Source organism: Helianthus annuus, chromosome 15 (genome assembly GCF_002127325.2).
Source record: "Helianthus annuus cultivar XRQ/B chromosome 15, HanXRQr2.0-SUNRISE, whole genome shotgun sequence".
NCBI lineage: Eukaryota > Viridiplantae > Streptophyta > Magnoliopsida > Asterales > Asteraceae > Helianthus > Helianthus annuus.
This window is the reverse complement of record NC_035447.2, coordinates 12,454,566-12,466,122: the sequence shown is the minus strand read 5'-3', so window position 1 is coordinate 12,466,122 and position 11,557 is coordinate 12,454,566. Positions and strand designations below refer to the sequence as shown.

The 11,557-nt window shown below is 33.6% G+C and overlaps 1 long non-coding RNA gene across 2 annotated transcripts; it reads left to right on the top strand.

Moving 5' to 3' along the window:
* Positions 1 to 1,879: 1,879 nt before the first annotated feature.
* LOC110914793 lies at positions 1,880 to 7,804 on the top strand. Of its 2 annotated transcripts, none has more exons than XR_004881650.1 (3): positions 1,880 to 2,062; positions 2,189 to 2,282; positions 7,676 to 7,804. It is a non-coding gene; the product is annotated as an uncharacterized LOC110914793 (long non-coding RNA). The 2 variants fall into 2 exon arrangements; XR_002578598.2 differs by having other exon boundaries at positions 1,880 to 2,094.
* Positions 7,805 to 11,557: the final 3,753 nt, after the last annotated feature.

Here is an 11,557-nt window from a genome sequence, read left to right as displayed (position 1 = left end):
TGAACCTACATCTCACAAGAGAAATGCAACTATTCCAACACTCGATGTCTAGAGATCATTAGCGTCACATGGCATTGTTGAATCTCCAGACCACCACCAGATCTGCTCAAGAAATCCGGTCAAACCACACACCCTCTTTTGCTTTCATCTTAGAGATGTTTAGTGGCCGAAACACAATATATGGACTATAATATATTTTCACATATTCAACAAAGTACACTATAGTATATTTTTACATATTCAACAAGACCAGAGAACGGATACAAATCCCAGTTCAATTAGAAATCTTACTAAACAAAAAAAAAAAAAAAAAAAAGACATTCCTGCACCCGCCGGCAACTTATGCCGACAACATCGTCACCAAATCGATGAATCAGAAACCTTGGCCGAGGAAACGTTGCCGGAGGGATGAACTTTTTTCTCCTGCCCCTTTTTTTTCTCTTTGGAATTGCCCACGACCTGAGCCGCGGGCAATTTGTGTGGTGAGTTCATCATCTTTTTCTTGAGGCGTTGTTGCTGCAGGTTCACCTGAGCATAACTGAAACCAACCGACGACATGTTTTTTAATAATGCTTGTTGAGGAAAAATAGGCGTGTTGTGTTATCCATCGAAGGTTGTCGAGAGGTCATTTTATAGTGAAATATGGGCGCCCCTTTAATCTGTCTACTGAGGAAATCCATGGGCCGACAATAGTTATTCTTTATTATTTAAATAATTAAATAATTACACATAAATAAATTATATCAAAATATCCGTATCAAAACAAATGACATATTTCTTTTATTTATTTGTGTATAGCGATTTTTTTGGTTACATTACTTGACTAAATTAGTTTTTGAGTCTCTGTATTTTAGTGGTTTTAACCACTTAAGTTCAAAATCAAAAATTTTATTCTGAGACCCTAACCGTTCATTTTATAACGTTTTGAGTCCCTGTGTTTTGGTAACTTTAACCACTTGAGTCCAAAATCAAAGCACAAGTTTTAGAAAATTGGACTCAAAGCGTTATAAAATGGACGCGTAGGGGCTCAGAGCGTTAAACTTTTTTATTTTGGATTAAAGTGGTTAAAACCACTAAAACGTAGGAACTCAAAAAAAGTAATTTACTCTACATTATATTTAAACAAGGTCGTATGATAATTAATTATGATCCACTTTTAAAACAAATACGCTTAAAACAAATACGTTTTGTTTGGGGTGTGTGCATATAATGTATATATGTGTGGATCCTGGGAACAAAAGTGAAAGGGCACTAATTTTAATGTTATTTTACTAATTTCGTGAAAATAACGTTTAAAGCAACGGATGATTAATCATACATCATGTAGTGGTGTTGACAGCCGAAAGACCAGTGGCGAATCTAGAAAATCCTTATAGAGGTAACGTTTAAGAAAAAATGGGTAACAAAATCGAAAAAACGTCAAATTTTTCCAAAAATTATACTACCGCCGGATCGCCAAGGGGTAGCGAGAGCTACCCCTTATTATAAGGTAGGTCCGCCGCTGCGAAAGACAAGGGGTACATACACTAATCATCGTTTATTCTGATCGTTAAGTGTTATGTGTCTCAGCTTGATTATTGTTTATTAATCAATCTTTAGAGTAAACTGCCACTTTGGTCCCTGTGGTTTGGGCAGTTTTGTCATTTTAGTCCAAATTTCAAACTGTTTAAATCTGAGTCCCTGTGGTTTGCATTTTGTTGTCATTTTAGTCCAAAATTCAAAATCTCTCATTTTTGTCCTTTTTTTTTGTCTTTATCTGAGGGGTAGTTTGGTCCATTTAATTTTCATTAAACTAATTCCTTTATTAGAAAACCCCAAATATAAATACCCCCTATGGCAACCGATTACATCATCATCTTCAACTAGAAGGAAAGGGGCATCGATCTCTGCTCATTCAAGTTTTAAATGGTGGTTTCTGACTCGGAAGCCGATATATCTGTTTATATTCGAGTTATAAACGCAATGTTATTATATATGAACTCAAGATCGGTGACCTCCATACCTACACATTACTACGTGGGATATCTTCTCGTTTGGTGGTTTACATAGTCAGACCTTCAAGGTACTAGATCTGTGTGGTACGCACCATAATCGGTAAATTTTGTATCTTGAAATTTTAATTTAGCAGTAGCTATTTTTCATATGTTGCTTATGAAATTTAGCGATTCTTCTTCAACTTCATATCTAGGTGTTGACAAAATTGAGGACAAAAGTTTTACCGTTCCGATTTGAGGCTATTTCGGACGTTGATATGTACAAAGTTGAGCCTTGAGATTTTCCAGGTGAGTTCGGTTGTTTGTGTTGAATTTTGTGTTAATATTAGTTTTGTTTGGTTTAATTGAAGCGAGATCTTAATTGTTGATTTTATGTTTCAGTGTGGGTGCATGAATGGCAGGGTATTTATATTTGGGGTCTTTTAATAAAGAAATTTGTTTAATGAAAATTAAATGGACCAAACTACCCCTGCAGATAAAGACAAAAAAGGAACCTTAAAACACTTAAAAAAGAGAGATTTTGAGTTTTGAACTAAAATGGGAAAAAAAATGCAAACCACAGGACCCAGATTTAAAAAGTTTGAGATTTGGACTAAAATGACAAAACTACCCAAACCACAGGGACCAAAATGGCAGTTTACTCCAATCTTTATATATACTAGTTTATACTGACGTCGCGCGTTACGACGAAACCGAGCAAATGATAATGTAAAACAAACGTGATTTGAAAATAAAGCATATTGTTTAGTCCAAACCATTAGAACGGCTTAGTTTATCATCGTAGCGTTTTATGATACCAAATAAATACTTTACTTTTAGTACAACTTCGTTTTTAAGAAAAGTTATAACGGAATGTTAGGGAAAAATCAAGCACAATTATGTACTTAAGTTTTTAGAAAAAAGTTATAAACGTAAATTATTGAAAAAGTATCAAATTAATCGATAAATTAATATATGTTATAAAAAAATTAAAAATATATTATTAAAAGTAAATATAATAGTAAATTATTATAATATATTAAATAAATGAATAATGAAAAGCTATATATATTGTTATAAAAATAAAATTAGTATTCATCATAGTTCATCAACAATAAATATATATATATATATATATATTATAATATAATATAATACAATATAATACAATACAATACAACACAACACAACACAACACAACACAACACAACACAACACAACACAACACAACACAACACAACACAACACAACACAACACAACACAACACAACACAACACAACACAACACAACACAACACAACACAACACAACACAACACAACACAACACAACACAACACAACACAACACAACACAACACAACACAACACAACACAACACAACACAATATAATATAATATAATTTGTACATAAGTTTTTATATATTTAAAACTATATAAAAACTAAAAGAGTTAATTGCCATTTTCGTCCCTGAGGTTTGGACACATTTGTCATTTTCATCCAAAATGACACTTTGGTACCATTTTGCCCTCCACGTTTGGCCATTTTTGCCATTTTCATCCAAATCTCTAACCTAGTTACTTTATAACGTCAAATTGGGGTATTTTTGAAATTTGTTAATAATAAGGGGGGGGGGGGGACTTGTAATATATCACAACACATACATACACACAACACATACATACATATTGCACTCTCTAATCTCTCATCTCTCATTATACAAACATATTATCAGTAGACGAATCAGAAACTAAAAGAACAGGGCAACACCCCCAAATCCGTCAGCCATTGCATCCCTCGAAGCTCCCAAAACCATCGATTCCCACCTAAATCTCCTCTCTCCGGCGATGATTCCGTCGATAACTTTTCAACATCATCTCCAACTAATCAAATTCAATCAAAATCCAATAAAACCCAAATCCCTTTACATCAGCTCCGCCACCTCCACCATCACCCCAAGAACCATCACCCCCAACAACTACCATCTCTAACTTCACCCCAATAGCCACCACCGCTGCCACAACAACTATCGGCATCACCATCACCCCACCTCCACCATCGCCTCCGCCATTACCCAAACAACAACAACTGCTGCACAACAACCATTGGCACCACCATCACCCCACCTCTACTATCACAACCAACACCGCTACCCAGATTAGAGAGAAAGAGATACAGATCTAGAGACCGTCATTGATATTTGGTTGTTTTTTGTTTAAAGATTGTTGTTTGTTGAATAATCACATTACCTGAGATTCAGATCTGATGGTGGTGGTGGTGGTGGTGGTCTCCGTATGCGATTTGATGGTGGTGGTGGGGTGATAGTGGTGGTGGTGGTCTCCGTATTGTTTGACCAGCGATTTGATGGTGGTGGTGGTGGTGGTCTCCGTATGCGATTTGATGGTGATCTGTGTGTACTTTTATACATATACATATCTTTTATTTATTTATTTAAAAAGAACATAATTGTTTATTATATTTTATAGAGTAAATATAAAAAATTAAATTAAAAAAATTCTCATTTAACAGAACTTTTTAACTAGGTTAGAGATTTGGATGAAAATGGCAAAAATGGCCAAACGTGAGGGGCAAAATGATACCAAAGTGTCATTTTAGACGAAAATGACAAATGTGCCCAAACCTCAGGGACGAAAATTGCAATTAACTCTAAAAACTAATACTATTGTATATTTTTATTTCGCAGTATACAAATTCTCGCTCTCATTTTTTGCCAAGTGTTCAAGTCTTTTCTATAATTTGTATACTCTTTAATGCTTATTTCACAACAACATAATTCATATTTGAAACAATAATATTAACTTGTTGTTTTTTTCTATTTATCAATATAAGAAACACACAAACAGGACCCACTAATAAAAAAATAATAATAAGTTTAGCGTATGCTAGACACGGTAGAAACGCGCAAACATAAACTCACTTATAAAAATTAATAAGTTTAACGTATGCTAGGAAAACTACATGAGAAAAATTGGTTCCTCAAAGAAATATATAAAAGTGGGACAAGGATGAATAATGACCAATTAATAGGAAATCTTTGTCTAAGTGAAATCTAAGGGCAATTAAATTATTAAAATTTACTGATTTTGACATACACGACGGATAAACTTTTACGGGCTGTTTGACAACTTCTGAATGGTTAAGTGTTAAATCAATAAGATGTCTGAACTGTTAAGTGCTGAACTAGTAAGAGATAACCATTAAGAGTCAATATAATGCTTAACCGTTCATAGGCAAATGCTTGACCAATTTAGATTAGAGGTCTTAACCATTCAGACTCAGTATAATTTTTAACCATTGAAATGCAAATGTCTAAACCATTCAGACATCTGCTCACGAAACAAACAACCTGAACTATTAAATGCTGAACAATAAGTGTCTCCTTAGAGTTGATAATTTAAATTAAGATTGTACGTCACATGAGAGAGGAGAATTTTCTTTTAAGGGCTTAAATGTAATTTGCAATGCAAGTTTGAAGGTAGCATGTGCTTTGATTTGTATTTGTTTACACAATGGTGGGGTGCATAGATAAGTACCACGACACGACACCCCAAATGTTGAAGAGTCGTTTAACCCGATACGGAATATTTCAACAAATAACAATTCATTCATTCATTCGATATCCATGAAAATGCAAATATGATATGGTTTAGATGTAGAAAGCGGTGGAGAGCCAATGTAAGTTTCGAAATTGAGTTCCTTATAAAAGTTTTCTTAAGTTTAGTAAACAAAATTAAGTTAACTATTAAGTTAATACTAGTATTTTTACACAGCGCGTTGCACTAGGAGTCGGATTGGTTCGTCACGTTAGTAAGAAAAAGAAACACTGAAATACGAAATACTAAAAGGAATAAAAGTAGATAGACTAAACATGTATATTAAGCGAAGTTAACTAATAAGAAATTTTTTTTATGAAAGTAGAGGGACTAAATATGTATATTAGCAAAGTTAAAATATGATCTAATAAACAAAAAGGTCTTTAAAAAAAGAGGCCGCTACGTGGATACATGTTAATGGGTAGAATGAATAGTTAGAGAGGAGGAGTTGGTTTTTAATATATGTATATAACTTTTCTTCTTTCTTTCATATATAAATCGATAAGAATAAATTAAAGTGTTTTTTGATTTAACTGTGTGTTCATGATTGATGGTTCATAATGTTTCTAAATCTATAGATATCATAGTTATCCATTATTTCAATAACTTGGGACATTATATCATAAACATAGCAAAACCATGGATTAGGATCAAATACGAAGGATCTTAATTGTAAGAAGTGTAAGAAGAATTTATAGAGTGACAAGTGTCCAATAACCTAAAAAAACCCACTACACAAAAAAACCCCACTACAAAAAAAAAAAAAAAAACCCTTAAACATCCACCACCACCAAAAACCTAACCCCCCCCCCACATCACCTACCCAATTTTTTTTTTTTTTTTTTTTTTTTTTTTTGCTGAGGGGGTGGGGGGTGGGGTTTAGGTTTTTGGGTGGGGGTGGGGGTGGGTGTTTAGTTTTTTTTTAGATTTTTTTTTAGGTTTTTTTTTTTTTTTTTTGGGGGGGGGGGGAGGGTTAGGTTTTTTTAGGTTTTTTTTTTTTTTTTTGGGGGGGGGGGGTTAGGTTTTTGGGTGGGGGGGGGTTAGGTTTTTGGGTGGTGGTGGTGGTGGGGTGGGGGTGGGTGTTTAGGTTTTTGGTGGTGATGTAGTGGGTTTAGTTTTAGCTTATTGGACACTTGTCACTCTATAAATCCTTCTTACACTTCTTACAATTAGAAGCCTTTGTAGAATAACTTGACCCGCAAAACCAATATCACCAATTTCTTGATTGTATAACATATTTGATACCAATGATTTGTAATAGCTTTAAATCATCTATTGTAAATGATTTTAAGCTATTTTACTCAACAAATCATCTTGTTACATAGTTGTTTGATTTTCAATCAAAGAATTATGTGTTATTTCACGTAATTCAGTTATTCATCCACCACGATATACCATCCAATGGTAATATGGTATGAACACATTTTCATCGGCTAAACATCTTAGCAAATATGCCACGTTGAAAGTTTTATGGCTTCCGGATGTATCTTTTGTGGTTAACAGACTTTCTTTATATGTACATGCATTCCCTAACTCAAAAGCATTAGCAAGCTCTGAAATGTGTGGTCTGATACTTGAAAGGTACTATTCACTTTTGCCTCATATTCTCGAGGTATTGATAGAAATATAAATCTATACATTGCTACGTCAATTAGTATCCGTCTCAATCACTATACATTGTTACGTCAAATTTATTTGCTTTCGCTCACCTAAATAAATCAGCCCAACCATTCTCAGAATCAAACCTATACAAAAGATTGATTTAAGTAAACTAGTAAATTTCTGAAAGTGAAAAAGAAAAGATTAAGGATGAAATGATCGTTAAAAAGACTTGGGTTAAAATGACATAAGTATTATTATTATCCAAAAAAGTATGCTGTATTAATCACTAATTATCCCAAAAATAATATATTTATTGATATATAATAAAAATCATTAAATAGATAAGTTATTTTATTTAACTTCACCCTTCTATTTATGAATATTAATGATTTCAGTCAACTGTATTCTATAGGAGAAAAAGCAAATTCCACTAATATTCCCTTTTGGCCATTACAAGTTTATAAAGTTTCTTTTTTTCTTTGTGGTAGGGTATTTGATAAGTGGAGTCAACCCATACATGGAGAGACAGACGCTTGATTGATTTCATTTGATTTGTATTATAAAAGCGCGTAATTTTATTTATTATCCTTCAATAAAATAATGTTTATTTATCAAAATATGGGTGGTAGTATATCTATTTAAATTAATAAAATTTGAATCATTTTCTTAAAGGGTGTATTGGTATGTAAAAGCTTGGCTTATAAGAAAAAACAAAAGGTTATATTGATCATATTGTAAATTGTACTTTAGAGAAATGAGTTAATAAATTTTCTAACAGTTATATATTCAATATCAACTTTTTAAATGAGTAAATATGAATTTTAGGTTGTTCAAAAAACTCGCGACTCGCACCTCGGCTCGTAGCTTACCCGAAAAAAAAAACTAGTTTAAAAAACTTGATTTGAAATAACCTAAGCCGAGCGGGCTCATTTTGTAGCCGAACTCAGCTCATGGCTTAGGCTCGTTTAACTTCGAGCTAGTGCTCAAGCCAAGCTAAATATGATATATTGTGAATTTTAGGGTTAGCTTCATAAATAAACACACTACATTTTAGTTTATGTTGAAAAAGTAAATTATTTAAAATAAAGAGTAAACTCCCATTTTGGTCCATGTGGTTTGGTCAATTTTGTCAGTTTAGTCTAAAACTTAAACTTTTTACATTTGGGTCCCTGTGGTTTCAGTTTTATTGCCATTTTGGTCCAAAAATGAAATCAGGTCATATTTATCTTATAAAATCCTGTTATTTTGTCATTTCCCGCAGGGGCAAAATGATCATTTCTTTTTTATAAATAAATACCATATTTTATAAGACAAATATGACCTGATTTGCCCCTGCGGAAAATGACAAAATTGCAGGATTTTATAAGACAAGTATGACCTGATTTCATTTTTGGACCAAAATGGCAATAAAACTGAAACCACAGGGACCCAGATGCAAAAAGTTTGAGTTTTAGACTAAAGTGGCAAAAGTAACCAAACCTCAGGGACCAAAATGGCAGTTTACTCTAAAATAAAAGAAAGAGGTGAAGAACAAGAGAGAATCCATCCAAGTCAATGAATCTTGTGGTCCATGTTATAATTTTGTGAAACTAATAACCATCAAACAAATAATATCCCTGATACTCAATTTGACATAGACTGTGGGTCCAATTCTGATACCCAAATCTTCCCTTCCACCTTATCCTCATATTTCCTCCAAGTTAATTGTGAAGCAGTGAGCCACTAAGGCCTACGAAAATTATGTTACATAGGAACTTTTATAATTATTCTTTTCCTCATCATTTTGCAAAACTAAGGTAGGGTCTAAGAAGAGTAAGATATAGACAACCTTACCTCTACCCCGTAGAAATAGAGAGTCTGCTTTCAGTGAGACCTCCGACTCAATAGTAGTTTTGCATCAAGCTTTGGACAAAAGACACGTAACACTCAGCAATTGAGACAAAGGTTGATTAGTGCATGTACCCCATTATCTTTCAGCTATCAACGCCACCACATGATGCATGATTAACCATCTCCCATTTTTAATGTTATTTTCACGAAATTAGTAAAATGACGTTAAAATTAGTGCACTCTCACTTTTGCTCTCCGAACGCCCACACATATATACATTATATGCGCATACCGCAAACGGGACGTTAACTTTTATAATTATTATCAAGGAATAATAATAGTTTTCAATACATATAACAAAACTATTGAATATTTCATTTCATTAACCCCTTTATTAAGGAATAATAATAGTTTTCAATAGATATAACAAAACTATCAAAGATTTCATTTCATTAACCCCTAACATATATACTTACTATTGAAGACCAAGCTAACATATATACTTTCTATTGAGGACCAAGCTAAATTTTACTGTCATGTTTCGTTTGTGAAAACAACTTCATGAATAGATATACTCATTTTCTGGCATCAACACACTTATCCTAATGTTTGATGTAACAATTATATCCCATATGAAGTGAAAACATTTGAGTAGATATTTGGAGTGTTACGATAGCCTACGCGGCTACGCTCTTTTGCTTGCAAAGCCAAAACCTTAATTTTCACCAAATATTAAACCTAATGGATCTACTATATTGTTATGTGTTGAATCTTGCAAGCACCGTCGAACTCAGAGAATTTTTTTTTCATAAGGGTCTGAACTGTATATTAGTTTTTTCTTGGTCGGTTTTGGGTCAGGTAGGTAACACAATAAAAATACGATATCAAATTAAATTTCAAATAAATAACAAAGGTACATCAAATCACCAGACCACGTCAAATCATGTAGCACAATTATAAATTTTTGAAAATGATCAGAAATGATAAAGAAAATAATAAACCCTCATTGGTAAAATTATATGGTTATACCAAAATTTAGTTTCCACAAACAAATATAGAGTGCTACATAAAAAGTTAAGAATTTATTTATAAATATTTAAAGTTAATTAAACAATCCATTAATAGTTAAATAGGTGTACTTGGTGTGTGTGTGTGGGTGGGGGGGGGGGGGGGGGGGGGGGTTGTTCACTTGGCAAGCAATCAAGCATCAGAGCATTCACATCCAAGTCATCATATTCTCAGTGTGGTGTTTTTAAAATATAAAAAGTGGTTGTGAGTGGAGGAGAGAGAAAATGTTACTGTTCATCTGTATATTTGGGGGGACACTATTCACCCACTATAATTTTTTAATATATATTGAAAGTGGTTGTGAGTGAAGGAGAGAGAAAAATGTAATGATAAAGGTATAAAAATATTATTTAATTGAAAAGGAGAGAGAAAAAGTATTTGTTTTTAGTTGAAATATATTAATACAGGAGTTGTTTTTTAGTGGAATGTATGTATAATTTTAGGGGGTTGGATGTAAATGCTCTCACTCTTCATAATTTCATATCATGTCATCTCCTGATATCCTCTAGGCTCTTACTGTATCATTAAAGTTTTATTTTTATTTAGACTTCACTCAAAAGCCCATAATGACCAAGTCAATTTCCCACCATCCACCAACATATTCCTTCTTCAATCTTCTTCTCTCTTTATTTCATCAAATATTTGCAACCCATATCTCTTCTTGTTCACTTTAGACAACATACGAGTAGACGACCGCCATTGCAGCCGCTGGAATAGGGGATTTTTTTCCATTCTTGTTGTTTTTCACTATGTTAGTTCCGCCTCTGCTTCCCCTCTCTTTAGGAGTCGATGCCAAAATTTTATGGGGGCTGTGACAAAATTTCATGAGGTCAGACAAGTTTTTATCTTATATATACCAATATTTTTTTTCATGAGGGTCGTGACGAAATTTCATGAGGTCGGTGAAGTTTTTATCTTATATATACTAATATTTTTTTTCCATGGTGAGCGGGACGACCCCCATGTTCACTACACGGGTCCGCCCCTGCCTAAAGTGGATATTCCTAGTTCTATATTCCCAAGACGCAACACATCATGACGACATGACACACAATTGACTCTAGTAACATGTTTAATCAAAACATAAGTTGTAACATGATCAATCTAGATGAAATGCATTCAATAAATTAACATTAACAACTGAAAGATATTTGGGCTCGAATAGGCCCACGATTGATGGGAGATCGGACCTTGGACTGGTCATCGTGTCTGAGGCCCATTATGCTCTCTTAATTTTGTCGCAGTTTAATTTATCTATATTGCTTTTGAAATAATAAATGTAACAAATACATACAATTTCCAAAATTATTTGTACTATTGATGAAACAATGGTTAACCGGGCAGGGTTAACACACTGGTCTCGTCAAGAAGGGTTAATCCCTTCCTCTCGGAGATCGCTGGCTGGGTCACCGGTGGATGATCTCCTGCACAAGGAAACAAGCCGTGACTCGTAACAAGGAGGATGAGGTGGG